This window comes from Hemiscyllium ocellatum, chromosome 25 (assembly GCF_020745735.1).
Source record: "Hemiscyllium ocellatum isolate sHemOce1 chromosome 25, sHemOce1.pat.X.cur, whole genome shotgun sequence".
NCBI lineage: Eukaryota > Metazoa > Chordata > Chondrichthyes > Orectolobiformes > Hemiscylliidae > Hemiscyllium > Hemiscyllium ocellatum.
In genome coordinates, this window is record NC_083425.1 from 7,936,548 (window position 1) to 7,960,793 (window position 24,246).

At 48.4% G+C, this 24,246-nt stretch overlaps 1 protein-coding gene across 2 annotated transcripts in view; it reads left to right on the plus strand.

Annotated features, from left to right (window-relative positions):
• LOC132827915 (protein kinase C alpha type) overlaps nucleotides 1-24,246 on the plus strand; it is a 404,683-nt gene that overhangs the window by 375,812 nt on the left and 4,625 nt on the right. The gene's annotated exons all lie outside the window — the stretch shown is intronic.

The window sequence follows — 24,246 nt, forward strand, 5'->3', positions numbered from 1 at the left end:
ACACACTCCTCATTCAGTTCAGCAGGTTATTTGACAAAATGCATCATAATTCACATTTCTAAAATGTAAATAATTTCTTAGCTGTAAAAATTCCATTCAGATGAATTCATTTCATTGTGTCCTAACTGCAAATGTTTGAATGTACTCATTGCTACTGCTTCGCTTGTTGTATTAATTACACTAATTTCAATCCAAAATGCAATGAAGCAATGCAGCATGTGTGTTTCTTGCTGTTTAACCATTTGAGGATTAATTCGATTTCCGCTGAGTTAGTTTTGATTATTTTTTAGTGCGAACAATATACATTTAAGGTATAAATAAGGATGATTCTATTAAGTTTATTATTGTTTATTTTCACTCACGGTAGGCAGCATTAGCAAGAATCCAAATCTCAGAAGCACTGATGTACTGGTTTGGCAGTGCCATAACTGAAATTGGAAGAAAAACTGAGATTGTGTTAAAAGGTTCCACTTCCTTGATGGCCAACAAATTAATTTGTTGTGTGATGACAGTCCAGATGGTCCCGTGTATGTACATAATTAGCTGATGTTAGCTGGAGAACAGTTGGACATTTTATTTGATTTCAGAGTTGCTGAGTTAGAAAAGGAAAAGAAAACTCTAAGAAAATGAGGGGCATGGATAGGATAAATAGACAAGGTCTTTTCCCCACAGTGAGGGGTTCAGAACTAGAGGGCATAGGTTTAGGGTGAGAGGTGAAGGATTTAAAAGGGACCTAAGGGGCAATGTTTTCACGCAGAGGCTGGTGCGTGTATGGGATGAGCTGCCAGAGGAAGTGGTGGAAGCTGGTACAGTTACAACATTTAAAAGGCATTAGTGAGTTTTGAGAAGATTTGTAGCTCAGGTTGAGGTTCTGGATGTAGGTTTGCTCACTGAGCTGGAAGCTTCATTTCCAGACGATATCAACAAACACATCGAGTGAGACCCCATCCAACACCCCCTGAGAAAAAGAATGGGAAATGACATCACCACAGGAAACGACATCACCAGCCCAAAGAAACCCAAACATATAAATAGAAAGCAGGAATCATGTACAGTGCTTCGCCTGAGGCCCACTGAAGATGGTACCTAGTGAGGGTGACAAAATGTCTGGAAAGGAACCTTCCAGCTCAGAGAGCAAACCAACATCCATTTAAAAGGCATCCAGATAGGTATATAAATAGGAAGGGTTTAGAGAGACGTGGGCCACGTGTTGGCAAATGGGACTATATTAGGTTAGGATATCTGGGCGACTTGGAAGAAGGGTCTATTTCCATGCTGTGCATCCCTATAACTTTATGTCTCTAAAAAAGGAAAGAAATCTAGCAATCCATATTTCACTCACTGAGATTGGCAAAGCTGAGGTTGCCCACTTTAGGGACATTTGAGAGATTTGATGGAGGTTTTCAAAAACGATGAGGAGTCCAATCAGAGGATTGGCTGAAGGATCAAGGACCAGAGGACACTGAGGTGACATGAAGAAAGTCCTTTCTGTGCAGCAAGTGGTTAAAATATGAGATGCACAGCTGCAGACTGTGGTGGAGATAGCTACGATCATGACTTTCAGAAGGGAATTAGATAATTCCCTGAAGGAAAAAGATTTCCAGGCAATGGGGAACAAATGGAGGAGTGGGACAAGCTGAGTTGCTGTCACAGAGGGCCAGCACAGAGATACGTGGGGGGCTGTTGTACTGAAGGAAGGTGACTCTCTGACTCTTTAATGAGCTTTACTGGATACCTGGGAAGGATAGACATGACTCTTCAGTGATAGATTCATTAATTTGGCTTGAAATTTGGAGAATGCAGTTTGTGTGAGGGGGACTGTGGAACAAAATGCCAGTAATAATATGAACCAGAAGCAGGGGTCTATAAAAACCACAAGTAAAAAGTGAGGTCTGCAGATGCTGGAGATCAGAGCTGAAAATGTGCTGCAGGTCAGGCAGCATCCAAGGAACAGGAAATTCGACGTTTCGGGCCAGAGGCCTTCATCAGGAATGAGGAAAATGTGTCCAGCAGGCTAAGATAAAAGGTAGGGAGGAGGGACTTGGGGGAGGGACGATGGAGATGTGATAGGTGGAAGGAGGTCAAGGTGAGGGTGATAGGCCGGAGTGGGGTGGGGGCGGAGAGGTCAGGAAGAAAATTGCAGGTTAGGAGGGCGGTGCAACACAGGCATCTACTGTAAACCGACTGACTCCCACAGCTACCTGGACTACACCTCCTCCCACCCTGCCCCCTGTAAAAACACCATCCCATATTCCCAATTCCTTCGTCTCCGCCGCATCTGCTCCCAGGAGGACCAGTTCCAATACTGTACAGCCCAGATGGCCTCCTTCTTCAAGGACCGCAGATTCCCCCTAGACGTGATCGACGATGCCCTCCACCGCATCTCCTCCACTTCCCGCTCCTCCGCCCTTGAGCCCCGCCCCTCCAACCGCCACCAGGACAGAACCCCACTGGTTCTCACCTACCACCCCACCAACCTCCGTATTCAGCGTATCATCCGCCGTCATTTCCGCCACCTCCAAACGGACCCCACCACCAGGGATATATTTCCCTCCCCTCCCCTATCAGAGTTCCGCAAAGACCACTCCCTTCGTGACTCCCTCGTCAGGTCCACATCCCCCACCAACCCAACCTCCACTCCCGGCACCTTCCCCTGCAACCGCAGGAAATGCAAAACTTGCGCCCATACCTCCTCCCTTACTTCTCTCCAAGGCCCCAAGGGATCCTTCCATATCCGCCACAAATTCACCTGCACCTCCACACACATCATCTATTGCATCCGCTGCACCCGATGTGGCCTCCTCTATATTGGGGAGACGGGCCGCCTACCTGCGGAACGCTTCAGGGAACACCTCTGGGACGCCCGGACCAACCAACCCAACCACCCTGTGGCTCAACACTTTAACTCTCCCTCCCACTCCACCAAGGACATGCAGGTCCTTGGACTCCTCCATCGCCAGACCATAACAACACAACGGTTGGAGGAAGAGCGCCTCATCTTCCGCCTGGGAACCCTCCAACCACAAGGGATGAACTCAGATTTCTCCAGTTTCCTCATTTCCCCTCCCCCTACCTTGTCTCAGTCGATTCCCTTGAACTCAGCACCGCCCTCCTAACCTGCAATTTTCTTCCTCACCTCTCCGCCCCCACCCCACTCCGGCCTATCACCCTCACCTTGACCTCCTTCCACCTATCCCACCTCCATCGCCCCTCCCCCAAGTCCCTCCTCCCTACCTTTTATCTTAGCTTGCTGGACACACTTTCCTCATTCCTGAAGAAGGGCTTATGCCCGAAATGTCGAATTTCCTGTTCCTTGGATGCTGCCTGACCTGCTGCGCTTTAACCAGCAACACATTTTCAGCTCCGACTATAAAACCCAGGCCATCACTAGATATCCTTCTGGCAAAGAGCATGTAAAATATGATGGATAACACACCCCAGGCTTTTCCTGCCCTCCCCAACCTGCCCCCACTCCCCTCCACAACAGTGGGTGCGTGTTCCCTAAAATCAGCAAACCTCCCCCACAACCTCTGCCTACCCACCACACGACCACCATCTCCCCCAACTATTAACCTCCCATAATCCCACCTACCCCTTCACCACCTTACCCAAACGCCCACTCACCTCCCTCTGCCAACTCCCTTCCCTCGATACCACCCACTCCTCAACCCCCCCAACCCCTGCCAAACCACCACCTCCCCCAACCATTGTGCATTCCACATTCTCCTCACCACCGCCCTCCAGCAACCCCTCTCCCCCTAAGGTGTTACCCCCGGCCCCTAGGTTTGTTTGTGACTTCCTACCTAGTTCCCTTACCAGCCGAATCCTGTCCCAGGTTGTACTTTGTGTAAAGTTATGATTCCTGACATTGTCTCTAAATGGCTGTCTCCAATTTTAACATTGTTACATCTTGTTTTGGACTCTCTGTCCCCACTGGAGAAAGTCCTTTCCCTCCATCTACACTATAACCTTTTTAACAATCTTAAACATTTCAGTTAGATCATTCCTCAATCTTCTGTATCCAAGTGAATAACCCTTGTTCCTGCAGCCCATCTTCATTAATCAATATGGCAACAATCAAGTCAACAAACTCAGAGAAATGGCGCTCTCACCCCCTCTGTCCAGGTCACTGGTAAACAGTGAAATGTCAGAGTTCCAGAATAGATTGCTGAGGACGTTAGTGGTCACGTCTGGCCAGTTTGAGTACAAGCCAATGTTAGTACATACTCTCCTACCTCCTCATCAGTTCCCTATCCAAGCCATTGGCTCCAGTCCCGTGTCTTGTTAGCAGTTGGATGTGAATCCATATCAGATGCCCTCACACACAGCATCCACAAATATTTCACTGCAACCTCACTTGTTACTTCCTCAAAGATGTTGCTTATTCTGTACACATGCACCTCTGTCTAATGAGTACACATTTGTCCAAATACTCACCCACTTAGTCCCTAATAATAGTGACTAATACTTCCTGATAACTGATATCAGAACGAACAGGACGTGGCAGATGGTGAAATTTGAATTCAACGCCTAAAATCTGGAATTGAAAGCCAGTCCAATGGTGACGAGGAAGCAATTGTTGATTGTTGAAAAAAAACTCAAATGACGGCTCTTTAATGTCCTTTAGGGAAGGAAATCTGCCGTCCTGAACCAGTGACTCCAGAACGGTCCTTACCCCACATGTGACTCCAGACCCACAGCAATGTCATTGATTCTAACTGTCCTTGGAAATTACCTGGAGAGCCAATCAGGTTAAGGCCAACTAAGGAAGTGCAAATGCTGGCCTTGGCAAAAGTGAGGACTGCAGATGCTGGAAATCAGAGTCTAGATTAGAGTGGTGCTGGAAAAACACAACAGGTCAGGCAGCATCCGAGGAGCAGGAATTCCTGATGAAGGGCTTTTGCCTGAAACATAGATTTTTTTTTAAGGTTAGATTACTTACAGTGTGGAAACAGGCCCTTCGGGCCAACAGGTCCACACCGACCCGCCGAAGCGCAACCCACCCATACCCCTACATTAACACCTTACCTGGCCAATTCACCTGGCCCGCACATTTTTGGACTGTGGGAGGAAACCCACGCAGACATGGGGAGAATGTGCAAACTCCACACAGTCAGTCGCCCGAGGCGGGAATTGAACCCGGGTCTCTGGCGCTGTGAGGTAGCAGTGCTAACCACTGTGCCACCGTGCCGCCCACAGTCTGACGTGCATACAATTCCTACAGTTACCAACAGCTGCTTTTGATTTTCCCACATTGTGTTTCAACCTGTGTCCAAATCAACTTGTGAACTGACTCAGGATCAGAACCCAGGGACTGCCTATACATGAAGAATGGTTCCGGCACGGTGGCACAGTGATTAGCACTGCTGCCTCACTGCACCAGGGACCCGGGTTCAATTCCCACCTCAAGCAACAGTCTGTGTGGAGTTTACACATTCTCGTGTCTACATGGGTTTGCTCTGGTTTCCTCCCACTGTCCAAAAAATGTGCCGGTTAGGTGAATTGGCCACACTAAATTGCCTGTAGTATTAGGGGAATGGGTCTGGGTGGGTCGCTCTTCAGCAAGTCGGTGTGGACTTGTTGGGCCAAAGGGCCTGTTTCCACACTGTAAGTAATCTAATCTAAAATTATATCCCTGGGGTGTGTGTAAGAGCGTTTGTAAATTGAACATTTGTACAAAGGTGTCTGCCTATAGGTTGCAGCAGTCATGAAATCACATCATTAACCTGGACACACTCGTTCAGCTGCTCGTACTCATCCCTAAGCTGGAGAATACAAGGCTCACTGGCACAGTCAGGGGCTGCCAAGAAAATAAAGAATTCTTGCAATTTTTATCCCACATCCCATATTTCACTGAGCAAAACAAAAAGTTATAAATGAAATTGTGGATAAAGCTGGAACAGCTGCACAGTGTAGTGACAGTGAGAGACCTCTTGCTGACCAAATAATTACCCAGAAATCCCTGCTGCATCACATAATTACCCAGAAATTCCTGCTGCAAGCTCCAATCAAATTTTTCTTTTATTGTGCTGAGGTGTCCTCACAAAAGCAGTTTACCTTTTTTTTAAAAAAAATTACAGATGAGACACATTAAAGGCAGGAGACTGGTCTCCTCACTGTGATTTCCTCTATCAAGAGCTCGAAACCAGATCAATGGACCCACTCATTAATATCATTTCCTTTTCAGTCTCTGTACAGTGTTTTTTTTCTTTGAACTGTATTGAATGAACTATAGACTAAAGGATAGATCAGTGAAATGCCTTGCTTTTGCATTTCTGCACACAACAGATGGCATCTCACCAAGGTCTTTGTTCACCCCAGGGTATCGGCCACAACATTATTAAAGCGACTGGATCTGCTCCCTGGTGTTTTTCTGAAATGCTCCTTCACTGGATGAAGCCCCACAACAAGATTGCAAATTATGAGAGATTTTCAAATACCAAACTGCAGTAAACTTGTTCACACATAAAAACTTAATCTTGTCCCTGTTACATCCAGCCGCATCAACCAAGTTCTGAATTCACTTAAACAGATTATTACCCACATAAAAAGCTGTTCATATTCCCAAATCTTATATCAGTGTTTGCAAGGATGCAGTTATGTTGTTTCACTTTGTTACTTTGACATATGGAATGCTGTATAAACTCTGGATCAATCATAAGCGAGTAAACAGTACAATTTAAATAGTTTTTACCCAGAAAGGAAATAATCTCAGGCCTTATGGATTCTGTTGCTAGTTCTCATATTGGAACTCAGGTTTGGTACATAGTGCCATTTGCAAATCCCCTAACACACGAGGATGATGATGAACATTTGCTTAGCTTCAAGATAAATTGATTCATTCTGTTGAACTGAACAATCTGCTTTATTCCATTTAATTCTGGAACCCAGACATGACATTTTAGAAACATCCTTGCCAAATTCTCTTCCTACCATCTTCTGTCACGCTATTTGACTGTTGGAGAAGTGAATTTCAACAGGCAGAACAGTTTTAAGCTTTTCGTTTTTTTGGGGAGGGGGCGCGGTGCTCTCCCTCACCTCTGATCCTCTTCTAGGGAATGTTGACCAGACCATTCACAAATCAGGGGCTGGCTTTTGCCTGGACCTGAGACCGTTGGAGCAAGGGGGGTCATGCCTGAGGCTCTGCTGATGACACATAGGCAGCTCCTGCACTCGGCTCTGCCACAGAGGATATCGCGGCTGTAGACAGAGGAACACCCCCATCCCATCCCCAGAGCCACAAGATCCCGGAGCAACCCAGGACTTAAGTCAATACGTTATGGTGGGATGCATGCAGAGGGGTCAGCATTCTCAACAGGTCGTGGTTGTAGGGGAGATGAGGGCAGGACGCAAAGTGAGGATTGGCTGTCCGTGCTGCACCCCCTAGGATGTCCAGTTCCTCGCTCAGACTCCCAGACCTGAACCCCACCCCACCCCATCCCCGAGGCTACCTGCGGGGGAGGAGTTGCCATGGTTGGCATCTTACTGTGCCAGCTGCACGGTTCATACCAACGACCAAACCCCTGGATTTAAGAGCCACGTTTGGCAGTGGGCTGTCCCAGCCAGAAATGAATTTGTGAGGAAGCAGAAAGCCAGTTGGGGTTTGGACATTGCAGTACCCCCCACCGAATGAAGGGTCCGCCCCTACTCCCACCCCTCCAACCCCCAAAAAGGCTCCACCTAATGTTTCGATGGAAACTGAGTGCAGGGTATTGTACCCAATGAGGAGCATTCAGAAACAGCAGCTTCCTGCAATAATCCACAACATTTTCTTCCTTGGGTTTCTGAGGGAACTGAAGCCTCTGTCAGAGCCCCGTCATTTTGTTCCTTTTTTTTCTCTCTCCCATTCTTTGACTGAAAGCTGTTCTCTCGAAAGGCATTGCACTGGCTTTTGACTGTCTATAGAATGGTTTGAAATCAGTGGAACTGCCATTAAATCATTCTTTCAGTCCGTCCCAAATGAGTACCTTTTAGAGAAAAAAACACAAGCTTGAAATACATTGTGACCCAAAACCAGCAGCTCCAAAACCGTAATATTAATAAACTACAGAAGTTGTCATTTTCTTTACAGGAAGCTAATTGAACTCAGCATCCGATCCATAGCCAAGATTCATTGGCACTATCAGCTCCCCCACTCACACCCTTGTTCCCCTCAACTAGGGTACAGCCAGGCTTAAAATCTTCCATAGTTTCACCGTCCATGTCCTGTCTCCCCCGGAATTATGCCCATTTGTCATAATTGTCTTCATCAGTCTGTTTTCATAGTTTTAATACTTCCACTTCCTAGACCTGAGCATCGTGCACACCCATGTCACTCGGAATGCTGGCCGTGCCTTCATCTCTCTTGCCCCTTTGTACTTTCACTGCAGAACAGCCTGAGGGAGATCCTTATGTCTCTCAATCTTGTTACCTCTTTCCTCACCTTAAGAGACACCTTCCAAACCCAGCTCTTTAGTTATGCCTTCAGCACCTCCTCTGACTGCTTCATATTCTCTGCACCTTTAAGAAACAGCTCGGGAACATGAAATGGTGGCTCAGTGGTTAGCACTGCTGCCTCACAGTGCCAGGGACCCGGGTTCAATTCCAGCCTCAGGCGACTGTCTGTGTGAAGTTTGCACATTCTCCCTGTGTCTGCTTGGGTTTGCTTCGGTTTCCTCCCACACTCCAAAGATATGCAGGGTAGGGTTAATTGGCCGTACGAAATTGCCCCTAGTGTTCAGGGTTGTATAGATGAGGTGTGTTAGTCAGGGGAGCTGTACAGTAATAGGGTAGGGAGAATAGGTCTGGGTGGGATACTCCTCGGAGGGTTGTTGTTGGGCCAAATGGCCTGTTTCCACACTGTAGAGATTCTCTAAGTGTAACTGCTGTTTGACATTGCCATCCATAAAACGTAGTAATGTTTATTCTTGAGGTGATAAAAGTAAAATTTAACAGATCTTGAAGTATTACAAGATTATAAAGGTTGGTTTGGAACACCTAATACATTGCAGATATAAGCCAACAGAATCAGAACACAGAGCAGGTTGCAATTCCCAACATCTAAAGGAGATCATTTCAAATCAATTTTGAATCCAACTTCCTGTTTAGTTTGAGAATAGGATTAACCACAACCTTTCCCAGCTGTCAGAACTCTTTCAGACTTACACAGAGGTTCACAGAATCATTGTGGTACAGATGGTGGCCATTTGGCCCGTCATGTCTACACTAGCTCTCTAAGCATTTTAATTGGGCCCTCATCTCCTGCCTTTGCCCTATAAGCCTGCACATTACTCAAATAGAAATAACCATATAATGTCTTCTTGAATGTCCCCAATTGAATCGGTCTCCACCTCATCCCAAGACAGTGTGTTTTAGACCCTAACTACTCGTTGGGTGGAAATCTGTCTCCACCACATTCTAAGGCAGTACATTTCACACCCTAACTACTTGCTGGGTGGAGATCTTTCTCTGGCCTTGTACCTGCTCCTGGGCTGTCCTGTTCTCCATCTTTTTCAGATGATTTGGAGATGCCAGTGTTGGACTTGCGTGTACAAACTTAAAATCACACAACACTAGGTTATAGTCCAACAGGTTTAATTGGAAGCACTAGCTTTCGGAGCCACGCCCACCTGATGAAGGAGTGTCGCTCCGAAAGCTAGTGTGCTTCCAAGTAAACCTGTTGGACTATAACCTGGTGTTGTGTGATTTAACTTTTTCAGATGGAAACAGATTCTCCCTATTTATTGTGTCCAGACCCTTTTTGTGAATTTGAAAACTTTTTTTGTGGTAAACAACCCCAACTTCTCCAATTTTCCTCATAAGTAAAGCTTCTCATCCCTGGAACCATTCTGACAACCCTTTTCTGCTCTCTCTCCCGTTATGGACCAGGCCCGACCCCACAAAACATTTTTAAACAGGTAGCCCAGACCGTAACGTTGCTGTTTGTTTTCGGTAAGTGTAAAGTGGATATTCCCAAAGTGAATCAGATGATCCGTTTGCCAAGTTTTCAACAAACAGAATCTACTTACAAAATTACAGGATGAAACACACAGAACAGAAAATAGAATGCTGGATAACTTATCCTATCCAAAACCCGATAGACTATCCTGACTCAGTGATGCTGTTCCGAAAATACTTGCAACAGTCCCCATAAGCACACCCCTTCGCACAAAGAGTAAATATGACACAAAAAACTTACAGAAGGGCAGGAGGAGGGAGAAAACTTCCAGTTTCAACTATGACTCTGATTCAACTAATCCCTGAACTGAACTGACCTGTGGAGCTAGACGGCTGGTCACACCCCCTTCCTTACAGCAGTTTGTTTAAAGACTTGAAAGTTTTCTTGCTAGAGCATTATCTGTTCGGTATAAACCAAAAGGGCCCCAATAAACCTTTCAAATCCAGCCTAGTTGGAATCTGGCCACTTACCCCCTCTGGAAAAAAAAACTCAAGGGCATAGCAACCTTGGAAAAAAACCAACATTGTGACACTCCATTGCAGTCCGAAATCACACAACACCAAGTTATCGTCCAACAGGTTTATTTGGAATCACAAGCTTTTGGAACATAGCCCTTAATCAGTTGTCTCTTCCAAAGCTTGTGATTTCAAATGAACCAGTTGGACTAGAACCTGGTGTCATGTGATTTCCGGCTTTGTCCACCCCAGTCCAACATCAGTACTTCCACGTCCCTGACTCTCTCTAATGAGTTCACATCCATTCTATAGTGTGGTACCTTGAACTGTACACAATACTCCAGCTGAAGTCTAATCCATATCCTACACAAAGTCATATATGTGCATATAAATCTCCCTGCTCTTGTACTCCGTGGCCTTATTAATGAAGCTGAAATACTGATTGCTTTATCAACAGGTCAGGCAGTATCCAAGGAACAGGAGATTCGACGTTTCGAGCATAAGCCCTTCTTCAGGAGTGATTCCTGAAGAAGGGCTTATGCCCGAAACGTTGAATCTCCTGTTCCTTGGATGCTGCCTGACCTGCTGCGCTTTTCCAGCAACACATTTTCAGCTCTGATCTCCAGCATCTTCAGCACTTTCTCCTGCTTCATCAACAGCTCTCTCAACCTGTCTTGCCACCTTTCATAATGAATGTATATATACACCCAGACCTTTATACTCCTGCATGTTCTTCAGAATAGCATCTGTTAATTTATGCCAATTCTCCTTGTTATTTGGACTAAAGTTTCACTTTTGTATTGAACCACATATGCTACCTAGCTACCTACTTTGCCAACAATGTCAGTGTTCTTTTGAATTTCTAATTAACTCTAAATCTTTTTTTTCATTCCTCCCTCTTCTAAGTTTGAGGCCCTGCTCTCTTATAAAATATGCAAAATATGAAATGTATTTGCATTAATCTTGTCTGAACTTGCAGACAGTGAGTTTTTGTGGCACTACCTGCAGTTGGAAAAAGATCTGATAAGTTGCTGCAATTGGCTGCTTTTCCAGAATATTGGAAAAGATTAAGCTAGGGTGGGACTTTTCTCACTGGAAAGAAACTCTCAGGTTTTCTTTTTTAAAATATGAAAGGGTTTGGTAGGGTGGATGTAGAGGGGCTTTTTTCCATTTGAGAGGGACTCCAGACCAACAGAGTATACATGCAGAATAACCACTAAAGAATTAAAAAGGGATTTGTTCACACAGTCATGAGAAAGTGCAATGTGCTGCCACCCAGCCGAGCTGAAAGAGATGTGGTGATCCATTTCGGCAGCAGCTTGCTGAGGGAAACATTTCCATGGTGGGCTGAAGTCCCATTCAGCCAGAGCTTATTCACAGTGGGAAAGTGTGGGTCTGTGTTCACAGGAACTGTTTGGTAGCAAACTGTCCTGCCGAGATGTTTACTAGCAATGAAACTGTAAGATTCATACAATACGTTTTCACAGATGAGCATTCCACCAAAGGTAGGTCTTTGGCTCATAATCGTATTGAAATCCAGGGCAATGTTTTCCTTTTCGATAGTGGTTTCCCATTGTCTTAGTGGCAGGAGGAGAGACAGTCTGACTGGACCCTGTTGCTGTTGGTGCTATTCTGAACCATATGCTGGTTACCTAACCCCATCAGCCTTTCCTTCCTGCATGTCCTTTGCAAACGTCACATACTGCTGAGCATTTAGTTCCCAACTTTGATCTCCTTGATCCATTATGGCTCTAAAATCATTCCCATGAACCTCAAACTGAGACATTAATTCATTTGGTTTATTCTGAGTACTAAGTGCATTTACGTAAAGAGCCATTCACTTTGCCTTTTTACTAAATGTTTCACCTTTGACCCCACTTGCTGCTGTTTTCTGAATGCTTGTACATTCTTACTTTCCTGTTCCCCTCTGGGTATAAACGCCAAAATAGTTCACAGACAGGTACACACACACACACACACAGAGGCGTGCGTACACACACGCTCACAGGTGCACACACACACAGGCGTGCGTACACACACGCTCACAGGTGCACACACGCGCTCACAGACAGGCGTGCGTACACACACGCTCACAGGTGCACACACGCGCGCTCACAGACAGACGTGCGTACACACACGCTCACAGGTGCACACACACACACTCATAGACAGGCATGCATGTGCACACACACTCACAGGTGCATACTCACATAAACACACACACATGCTGACAGACAGGCATGTATACACACATGCTCACAGGTGCACACACACACTTGCTCACAGACAGGCGTGCATACACATGCTCACAGATGCGCGCACACACACACACACACTTGCTCACAGACAGGCATGCGTACACACACGCTCACAGGTGCACATGCACACATGCTCACAGTCAGTCGTGCATACACACACGTTCACAGGTGCAAACACACATGCTCACAGACAGTCGTGCATACACACACGCTCACAGGTGCACACACACACATGCTCACAGAAAGGTGTGCGTACACACATGCTCACAGGTGCACAAACACACACACATACTCACAGGCAGTCGTGCGTACACACATGCTCACAGGTGCACACACACGCTCACAGACAGGCGTGCGTACACACACACACACATACACACACGTTCACAGACAGGCGTACACACATGCTTACAGATAGGCATGCACACATACACATGCTGTGGTCAGCAAGGTTTTGGAAAGAATTCTGAGGGATAGGATTTATGACTACTTGGAAAAGCAAAGTGTGATTAAAGGTAGTCAGCATGGCTTTGTGAGGGGCAGGTCATGCCTCACAAATCTTACTGAGTTCTTTGAGGAGAGGACGAGACAGGTCGACGAAGGCCGAGCAGTGGATGTGGTGTATATGGACTTCAGCAAGGCATTTGATAAGGTTCTCCATGGTAGGCTCATTCATAAAGTCAGGAGGTATGGGATACAGGGAAATTTGGCTATCTGGATTCAAAACTGGTTGCCTGACAGAAGGCAGAGAGTGACTGTAGATGGAAAGAACAAAGAACAAAGAAAATTTACAGCCCAGGAACAGGCCCTTTGGCCCTCCAAGCCTGAGCCAATCCAAATGTACTGTCTAAACCTGTCACCCAATTCCTAAGCATCTGTATCCCTCTGCTCCCCACCTACTCATGCATCTGTCCAGACACATCTTAAATGAATCTACCTTGCCTGCCTCTACCATCTCTGCTGGCAACGCGTTCCAAATGCCCACCACCCTCTGTGTGAAAAACTTGCCGCGTGTATCCCCCTTAAGCTTTCCACCTCTCACCTTGAAAGCATGACCTCTGCTTATTGAATCTTTCACTCTGGGAAAAAGCTTGTCTCTATCCACCCTGTCTATACCCTTCATGATTTTGTAAACCTCAATCAGATCCCCTCTCAATCTCCTTTTTTCTAGTGAAAATAAACCTAACCTACTCAACCTCTCTTCATTGCTAGCACCTTCCATACAGGCAACATCCTCGTAAACCTTCTCTGCACCCTCTCCAAAACGTTCACATTCTTTTGGTAATGTGGCGACCAGAACTGTACACAGTATTCTAAATGCGGCCGAACCAATGTCTTGTACAATTTTATCATGACTTGCCAGCTCTTATACTCAATACCCCGTCCAATGAAGGCAAGCATACTGTATGCCTTCGTGACCACTCTATCCATCTGTGCAGCAACCTTCCGGGTACAATGGACCTGCGCTCCCAGATATCTCAGCCCATCAACTTTTCCCAAGGCTGTTCTATTCATTGTATAATTTGCTCGAGAATTAGACTTGCCTAAATGCATCACCTGGATTGAAAGCCAACTGCCACTCTTCCGCCCAACTCTCCAGTCTATCTGCATCCTCCTGTATTCTCTGACATCCCTTATGCTTTCTGCTACTCCACCAATCTTTGTGTCATCTGCAAACTTGCTGATCAGACCAACAGTGCCCTCTTCCAGATCATTTGTTTATATCACAAACAACAGTGGCCCGAGCACTGATTCCTGTGGAACACCACTGGTCACCTTTCTCCATTTCGAGAAACTCCCTTCAACTACTACTCTCTGTCTTCTGTTGCTCAACCAGTTCTTTGTCCACCGAGCTAGAACACCCTGCACACCATATGACTTCACTTTCTCCATTATTTTACCATGGGTAACCTTATCAAATGCCTTCCTAAAGTCCATGTGTATAACATCAACAGCCCTTCCTTAGTCACTTCCTCAATGAACTCTATTAAGTTGGCAAGGCACGACCTCCCCCACACAAAACCATGTTGCCTGTCACTGATGAGCTCATTATTTTCTAAATATAAATAGATCCTATCTCTCAGTACCTTCTCAAACAACTTTCCCACCATCGACGTCAGGCTCACTGGTCTGTAGTTACCCGGAATATCCCTACTACCCTCCTTGTACAGGGGGACAACATGAGCAACCCTCCAGTCCTCTGGCACCTCACCTGTATTTAAGGATGCCACAAAGATATCTGTCAGGGCCTCAGCTATTTCCTCTCTCGCCTCCCTCAGCAACCCCTGGGATAGATCCCATCCGATCCTGGGGATTTGTCCACCTTAATAACCTCTAGCATACCCAACACATCTTCCCTACTCATGCCAATGTGATCCAGACTAATCAAACTTCTATCTTTAATTTCAAGAATCATCATGTTTCTCTCCTCAGTGAACACTGATGCAAAGTAATCATTCAGAATCTCACCCATTCTCTCAGGTTTGGCACACAGCCTTCCTTCATTATTTTTTAGTGGACCAATCCTTTTTTTAATTACCCACTTGCTTCTTATATAAGAAAAAATGCTTTGGGATTTTCCTTAATTCTGCTTGCCAAAGCTATTTCATGACCCCTTTTAGCCCACTTGATTCCTTGTTTAAGACTTGTCCTACTCTTCCGATATTTCTCCAGGGCCCCTTCTGATCTTAGCTGTCTCGATCTTATGTACGCTTTCGTTTCCCTCTTGGCTAGTCGTACAATTTCTCCTGTCATCCACGGTTCACAAATCTTGCCCTTCCTAACCTTTGCCTTCAACGGGACATGCCTATTCTGCATTGCCGTTAACCGATCTTTGAAAGCCTCCCACATCTCAAATGCGGACTTGCCTTCAAATAGCTGTGTCCAATCCACATTTCCAAGCTCCTGCCTAATTTTGATATAATTGGCCTTGATCCAGTTTAGCATTCTCCCCTTAGGACCCTCTCTTCTTTATCTACGAGTATTATAAAACTTACAGAATTGTGGTCATTGTTTCCAAAGAAATCCATCACCGCAACTTCTACCACCTGTCCTGGCTCATTCCCCAGTACCAGGTTCAATATGGCCCCTTCCCTCGTCGGACTATTGACATACTGCTCTAGAAAACTCTCCTGGACACTTCATACAAATTCTACTCCATCCAGATCTCTGACGCTAACTGTATCCCAGTCAATGTTGGGAAAATTAAAATCTCCCATCACCATTACCATATTGCCTGTTTATCTATTTGTTCTTCTACCTCACACTCACTGTTGGGAGGTCTGTAATACAGCCCCAACAATGTAACTGCACCCTTCTTATTTCTCAGCTCCACCCATAATGCCTCACTACCCAAGACCGCCACAGTGTCCTCCTTTAGCACAGTCATGATATCGTCCCTAACCAGTAATGCTATTCCACCCCATCTTTTGCTTCCCTCCCTGTCCTGTCTGAAGCATCTATACCCTGAAACATTTAGTTGCCAGTCATCATGTCCTTCCTTCAACCAAGTCTCTGATGGCAATAATGTCACACTCCCAGGCACCAATCCAAGCCCTAAGTTCATCTGCCTTACACACTGTACTCCTTGCATTAAACTAGATGCATTTCAGGACACCAGTTCTTTTGCGCTCACCTGCTCTCTGCCTATTCTTCCCTTTATTAATGGTATCTTCATAATTCTTACAGTCTCCAGTCTTCACCTCGCTGCCTACTTGTTTTCTGTTATGGTTCCCAGCCCCCTGCCATATTTGTTTAAGACCTCCCCATCAGCAGTAGCAAAAACTCCCCCAAGGACATTGATTCCAGTCTGGTTCAGATGTAGACCGTCCCTTTTGTAATATTCCCACCTTCGCCAGAAACGGTCCCAATGTCCAACAAAGTTTTCTGCCTGGAGTTCAGTGTTGAGTGGGGTCCCGCAGGCCCTGTTCTTGGGACTCTGCTCTTTGTAGTTTTTATAAATGACTGGGATGAGGAGGTTGAGGGGTGGGTTAGTAAATTTGCAGATGACACAAAGGTTGGAGGTGCCATTGATAGTAACGAGGGCTATTGCAGGCTGCATTGTGACAGAGACAGGATGCAGAGCTGGGCTGAGAAATGGCAGATGGAGTTCAACCTGGATAAATGCGAAATGATGCATTTTGAAAAGTCAAACTTGAATGCTGTATATAGGATTAAACACAGGATTCTTGGCAGTGTGGAGGAACAACGGGGTCTTGGTATTCAAGTACATAGATCCCTCAAAGTTGCCATCCAAGCGGATAGGGTTATTAAGAAAGCATACGGTATTTTGGCTTTCATTAACAGAGGATCGAGTTTAAGAGCTGCGAGGTATTGCTATAGCTCTCCCTGGTGAGACAACACTTGGAATATTGTGTCCAGTTCTGGTTGCCTTACTGTAGGCAAGATACAGAGGCTTTGAAGAGGGTGCAAAGAAGGTTTACCAGGATGCTGCCTGGAGTGGAAGGCTTGCCTTATGAAGAAAGATTGACTGAGCTTGGACTTTTCTCACTGGGGAGAAGGAGAAAGAGAGGTGACCTGATCGAAATATACAAGGTATGAGAGGCATGGATAGAGTCAATAGCCAGAGACTTTTCCCCAGTACAGGATTGACTGGCATATTTTAAGATATTAGGAAGAAGGTATAGAGGAGACGTCAGAGGTAGGTTCTTTATGCAGAGAGTTGTGGATGCATGGAATGCGTTGCCAGCTGTGGTGGTGGAAGCAGAGTCATTAGGGACATTTAAGCGACTGCTGGACATGCACATGGACAGCAGTAAATTGAGGGGTGAGTAGGTTAGGTTATTTTATTTTATATTAGGATTAATCCTCAGCACATGGGTCAAAGGGCCTGTTCTGTGTACTTTTCTATGGTCTATATTCTATGTTTACATACAGGCGCGTGCGTGCGCGCGCACGCGCACACACACACACACACACACACACACACACTGACAGGCATGTACACACGCTCAAAAACATATACACACACACACACACACACACACAGACGGGCACACACACACGCCCATAGACAGGAGCACGCACACACACACACTCACTCACAGACCAGCACACACGCACGCTCATAGACAGGAGCACACACACACATGCTCACAGATGGGAGCGCACATGCTCACAACTGGCGCACGCACACATAATTAGTTCCTCACCCACACTGCAGCACGGCCCTTGGTTTTGAAGTTGCTGAGCAGCAACAAGCCCCTGACTGACATGTACCAATATTGGGTGGGGCATCACTGGGTGGGTCATCACTGGGTGGGTCATCCCTGTGTGGGTCATCACTGGGTGGTGCATCACTGGGTAGGTCATCAGTGGGTAGGTCATCACTGGGTGGGGCATCACAGAGTAGGTCATCAGTGGGTAGGTCATCACTGAGTGGGGCATCACTAGGTAGGTCATCACTGGGTGGGGCATCACTGGGTAGGTCATCACTGGGTAGTTCATCACTGTGTGGGTCATCACTGGGTGGGGCATCACTGGGTAGGTCATCAGTGGGTAGGTCATCACTGGGTGGGGCATCACAGGGTAGGTCATCAGTGGGTAGGTTATCACTGGGTGGGGCATCACCGGGTAGGTCATCGCTGGGTAGATCATCACTGGGTAGTTCATCACAGGGTGGGGCATCATTGGGTAGGTCATCACTGGGTGGGGCATCACAGTGTAGGGCATCACTGGGTAGGTCATCACTGGGTAGGTCATCACTGAGTGGTTCGTCACTGTGTGGGTCATCACTGGGTAGGTCATCACTGGGTGTGGCATCATTGGGTAGGTCATCACTGGGTAGGACACCATTGGGTAGGTCAACACTGGGTGAGGCATCACTGGGTAGGTCATCACTGGGTAGGACACCATTGGGTAGGTCATCACTGGGTGGGGCATCACTGGGTAGGTCATCACTGAGTAATTCATCACTGGGAAGGTCATCACTGTGGGGCATCACTGGGTAGTTCATCACTGGGTGGGTCATCACTGAATAGGTAATCACTGGGTAGTTCATCACTGGGTGGGGCATCACTGCGTAGATCATCACTGGGTATGGCATCACTGGGTAGGTCTTCACTGGGTGGGGCCTTACTGGGTAGGTCATCATTGGGTAGGTCATCACTGGGTGTGGCATCACTGGGTATGTCATCACTAGGTGGGGTATCAGTGTGTAGGTCATCACTGGGTAGTTCATCACTGGGTGCGGCATCACTGGATGGGGCACCATTGGGTGGGTCATCACTGGGTGGGGCATCACTGGGAACGTCATCGCTGGGTGGGGCACCATTGGGTGGGTCATCACTAGGTGGGGCATCATTGGGTAGGTCATCACTGGGTAATTCATCACTGGGTGGGGCATCACTGGGAAGGTCATCACTGTGGGGCATCACTGGGTAGTTCATCACTGGGTGGGTCATCACTGAATAGGTAATCACTGGGTAGTTCATCACTGGGTGGGGCATCACTGCGTAGATCATCACTGGGTATGGCATCACTGGGTAGGTCTTCACTGGGTGGGGCCTTACTGGGTAGGTCATCATTGGGTAGGTCATCACTGGGTGTGGCATCACTGGGTATGTCATCACTAGGTGGGGTATCAGTGTGTAGGTCATCACTGGGTAGTTCATCACTGGGTGCGGCATCACTGGATGGGGCACCATTGGGTGGGTCATCACTGGGTGGGGCATCACTGGGTACGTCATCGCTGGGTGGGGCACCATTGGGTGGGTCATCACTAGGTGGAGCATCATTGGGTAGGTCATCACTGGCTGGGGCATCACTGGGTAGGTCATCACTGAGTGGTTCGCAACTGTGTGGGTCATCACTGGGTATGTCATCACTGGGTAGGTCATCACTGGGTGTGGCATCACTGGGTGTGGCATCATTGGGTAGGTCATCACTGGGTGGGGCCTCACTGGGTAGGTCATCATTGGGTAGGTCATCACTGGGTGGGGCCTTACTGCGTAGGTCATCATTGGGTAGGTCAACACTGGGTGGGGCCTTACTGGGTAGGTCATCATTGGGTAGGTCATCACTGGGTGTGGCATCACTGGGTGGGGCATCACTGAGTAGGTCGTCACTGCGTAGTTCATCACTGGGTGGGGCATCACTGGGTAGATCATTACTGGGTGGGGCATCACTGGGTAGATCATTACTGGGTGGGTCATCACTGGGTGGGGCATAACTGGGTAGATCATTACTGGGTGGGTCATCACTGGGTGGGGCATCAATGGGTAGGTCATCACTGTGTGCGGCATCACTGGGTGGGGCATCACTGGATGGGGCACCATTGGGTAGGTCATCACTGGCTGGGGCATCAATGGGTAGGTCATCACTGGGTGGGGCATCACTGGATGGCTATTCACTGGGTAGGACACCATTGGGTAGGTCATCACTGGGTGCGGCATCACTGGGTACGTCATCATTATGTGGGCCTCACTGGGTAGGTCATCACTGTCTGAGGCATCACTGGGTAGGTCGTCACTGGGTGGGGCACCCTTGGGTAGGTCATCACTGGGTGGGGCACCACTGGGTAGGTCATCACTGGGTACTTCATCACTGGGTGGGGCATCACTGAGTGTGTCATCACTGGGTGGGGCATCACAGTATAGGGCATCACTGGATAGGTCATCACTGGGTAGGTCATCATTATGTGGGGCCTCCCTGGGTAGATCATCACTGTGTGGGGCATCAGTGGGTAGGTCATCACTGGGTAGATCATCACTGTGTGGGGCATCAGTGGGTAGGTCATCACTAGGTGGGGTATCAGTGTGTAGGTCATCACTGGGTAGTTCATCACTGGGTGCGGCATCACTGGATGGGGCACCATTGGGTGGGTCATCACTGGGTGGGGCATCACTGGGTACGTCATCGCTGGGTGGGGCACCATTGGGTGGGTCATCACTAGGTGGGGCATCATTGGGTAGGTCATCACTGGGTAGGTCATCACTGGCTGGGGCATCACTGGGTAGGTCATCACTGAGTGGTTCGCAACTGTGTGGGTCATCACTGGGTATGTCATCACTGGGTAGGTCATCATTATGTGGGGCCTCCCTGGGTAGATCATCACTGTGTGGGGCATCAGTGGGTAGGTCATCACTGGGTAGATCATCACTGTGTGGGGCATCAGTGGGTAGGTCATCACTGGGTAGGTCATCACTGGGTGGAACACCACTTGGTAGTTCCTCACTGGCTGGGCCCTCACTGGGTAGGTCATCACTGGGTAATTCATCACTGGGTGGGGCATCACTGGGTGGGTCATCACTGAGTGGTTCGCAACTGTGTGGGTCATCACTGGGTATGTCATCACTGGGTAGGTCATCACTGGGTGTGGCATCACTGGGTGGGGCATCATTGGGTAGGTCATCACTGGGTGGGGCCTCACTGGGTAGGTCATCATTGGGTAGGTCATCACTGGGTGGGGCCTTACTGCGTAGGTCATCATTGGGTAGGTCAACACTGGGTGGGGCCTTACTGGGTAGGTCATCATTGGGTAGGTCATCACTGGGTGTGGCATCACTGGGTGGGGCATCACTGAGTAGGTCGTCACTGCGTAGTTCATCACTGGGTGGGGCATCACTGGGTAGATCATTACTGGGTGGGGCATCACTGGGTAGATCATTACTGGGTGGGTCATCACTGGGTGGGGCATCACTGGGTAGATCATTACTGGGTGGGTCATCACTGGGTGGGGCATCAATGGGTAGGTCATCACTGTGTGCGGCATCACTGGGTGGGGCATCACTGGATGGGGCACCATTGGGTAGGTCATCACTGGCTGGGGCATCAATGGGTAGGTCATCACTGGGTGGGGCATCACTGGATGGCTAATCACTGGGTAGGACACCATTGGGTAGGTCATCACTGGGTGCGGCATCACTGGGTATGTCATCACTGGGTACGTCATCATTATGTGGGCCTCACTGGGTAGGTCATCACTGTCTGAGGCATCACTGGGTAGGTCATCACTGGGTGGGGCACCCTTGGGTAGGTCATCACTGGGTGGGGCACCACTGGGTAGGTCATCACTGGGTACTTCATCACTGGGTGGGGCATCACTGAGTGTGTCATCACTGGGTGGGGCATCACAGTGTAGGGCATCACTGGATAGGTCATCACTGGGTAGGTCATCATTATGTGGGGCCTCCCTGGGTAGATCATCACTGTGTGGGGCATCAGTGGGTAGGTCATCACTGGGTAGATCATCACTGTGTGGGGCATCAGTGGGTAGGTCATCACTGGGTAGGTCATCACTGGGTGGAACACCACTTGGTAGTTCCTCACTGGGTGGGGCATCATTGGGTAGGTCATCACTGGCTGGGCCCTCACTGGGTAGGTCATCACTGGGTGGTTCATCACTGGTTGGGGCATCACTGGGTGAGGCATCACTGGATGGGGCACCATTAGGTGGGTCATCACTGGGTAGGTCATCGCTGGGTGGGGCATCATTGGGTAGGTCATCACTGGGTAGGTCATCACTGGCTGGGGCATCACTGGGTGGGTCATCACTGGGTGAGTCATCACTGGGTGGGGCATCACTGGGTGGTTATTCACTGGGTGGGGCATCACTGGGTAGGTCATCACTGGGTGGTTATTCACTGGGTGGGGCATCACCGGGTATGTCCTCACTGGATGGGGCATCACTGGGTGTGTCATCACTGGGTGGGGCATCACTGGCTGGGGCATCATTGGGTAGGTCATCACTGGGTGGGACCTCACTGGGTAGGTCGTTATTGGGTAGGTCATCACTGGGTGGGGCATCACAGTGTAGGGCATCACTGGGTAGGTCATCCCGGGGAGGTCATCACTGAGTGGTTCATCACTGGGTGGGTCATCACTGGGTAGGTCATCACTGGGTGGGGCATCACTGGGTGTGTCGTCACTGGGTGGGGCATCACTGGGTAGGTCATCACCTGGTGGGGCATCACTGGGTCGGTCATCACTGGGTAGGTCATCATTATGTGGGGCCTCACTGGGTAGGTCATCAATAGGTAGGTCATCACTGTGTTGAACATCACTGGGTAGATGACCCACCCAGTGATGAACCACTCAGTGATGACCTCCCCGGGATGACCTACCCAGTGATGCCCCACCCAGTGATGACCTACCCAATAATGACCTACCCAGTGAGGTCCCACCCAGTGATGACCTACCCAGTGATGACCCACCCAGTGATGAACCACTCAGTGATGACCTACCCAATGACTTACCTACATCACTGGGTATGTCATCACTGGATGGGGCATCATTATGTGGGGCCTCACTGGGTAGGTCATCAATAGGTAGGTCATCACTGTGTTGAGCATCACTAGGTAGGTCATCACTGGGTAGGTCATCACTGGGTGGTTCATCACTGGGTGGGGCATCACTGGGTATGTCATCACTGGATGGGGCATCACTGGGTAGGTCATCACTAGGTGGGGCATCACTGGGTAGGGCATCATTAGGTAGGTCATCACCTGGTGGGGCATCACTGGGTCGGTCATCACTGGGGAGGTCATCATTATGTGGGGCCTCAATGGGTAGGTCATCATTGGGTGTGTCATCACTGGGTGGGGCATCACTGGGTCGGTCATCACTGGGGAGGTCATCATTATGTGGGGCCTCAATGGGTAGGTCATCAATAGGTAGGTCATCACTGGGTGTGTCATCACTGGGTGGGGCATCACTGGGTAGGTCATCACTGGGTCAGTCATCACTGGATAGCTCATCACGGGGTAGGTCACCATTGGGTAGGTCATCACCTGGTGGGGCCTCACTGGGTAGGTCATCAATAGGTAGGTCATCACTGCGTGGGGCATCACTGGGTAGATCATCACTGGGTGGGGCATCATTGGATAGGTCATCCCTTTGTGGGGCATCACTGGGTAGATCATCACTGGGTGGGGCATCACTGGGTAGATCATCACTGGGTGGGGCATCACTGGGTAGGTCATCACTGGGTGGGACATCACTGGGTGTGTCATCACTGGGTGGGGCATCACTGGGTGGAGCATCACTGGGTGGAGCATCACTGGGTAGTTCATCACAGGGTGGGGCATCACTGGGTGGGCATCACTGGTTAGGTCATCACTGGGTGGGGCATCACTGGGTGTGTCATCACTGTGTGGGGTATCAGTGTGTAGGTCATCACTGGGTGGGGCATCACAGGATGGGGCATCATTGGGTGGGTCATCACTGCGTGGGGCATCACTGGGTAGGTCATCACTGCGTGGGGCATCACTTGGTGTGGCTTCACTGGGCAGTTCATCACTGGGTGGGGCATCACTGGGTAGGTCATCACTGGGTAGGTGATCACTGGGTGGGGCATCACTGGGCCGGTCATCACTGGGTGGGGCATCACTGGGTAGGTCATCACTGTGTGGGGCATCACTGGGTAGGCCATCACTGGGTGGGTCTAGAAGTGATCCCACCAGCTGACTAAGTTTGAGCCGGACAGGGGAGTGCTCCTGCAGGTGAGGTGAGGTGAGGGTGGGCACTACTGTCAGACACCTACCACTACATATACATGAAAAGTGGAAAAATTCTGCACATTTTTTATTTCCAAGCAATTGGGAAATGCAGAATTTATCATGCAGCAGAATGTTTAATA